Source organism: Octopus bimaculoides, chromosome 1 (genome assembly GCF_001194135.2).
Source record: "Octopus bimaculoides isolate UCB-OBI-ISO-001 chromosome 1, ASM119413v2, whole genome shotgun sequence".
Lineage (NCBI taxonomy): Eukaryota > Metazoa > Mollusca > Cephalopoda > Octopoda > Octopodidae > Octopus > Octopus bimaculoides.
The window spans coordinates 118,779,654-118,780,302 of NC_068981.1; positions in this window are offsets into that span (position 1 = coordinate 118,779,654).

Below are 649 nucleotides of genomic sequence, written 5' to 3' on the forward strand. Positions count from 1 at the left end.
GAAATTCAAAAGTGTCAACTCAAACATACAGTTCACAATGGAGTACAACCAAAAGGAGCTCCCACTCTTAGATATACCAATTAAAAAAATAAACCTAAAAATAGAAACGGTCATATTTTACAAAACCACAAACGCCAAACAATGACTACTATTTGATTCATGCCACCCAAGATACATCAAAGCAAACATCTCCTTCAACCTTGCAAGAAGGATATGCACAATAGTGTCAGAACAAAATACCAGAGACTTTAGATCGCAAGATCCATCCTCATAGAGGATGGAATCAGACGTGCATCACAAATTGACATTGAAAACTTAAGAAAAGTTCAACACAGCAACACACCTTCCCCGAAAATACTGCCGTACATATCCACATACAACCCCAGAAACAAAGAAGCCTTCACCATCATCACCCAAAACATACCAATGCTACATAAGGACCCCAAATTAAAGGAAATTTTACACACACATAAAATCATTAAAAGCTACAAACAACTGAAATCACTAAAAAAGATCCTCACAAAGGCAAAATTATTTTCCAAAATAACAGATGCAAAAGTAAAAAAATGTGGTCGACCAAATTGTGCAACATGTCCAAACATTCTAGAAGGTTCAGAATTCCTCTTCAAAGAGGGACAAAAATTCAAAA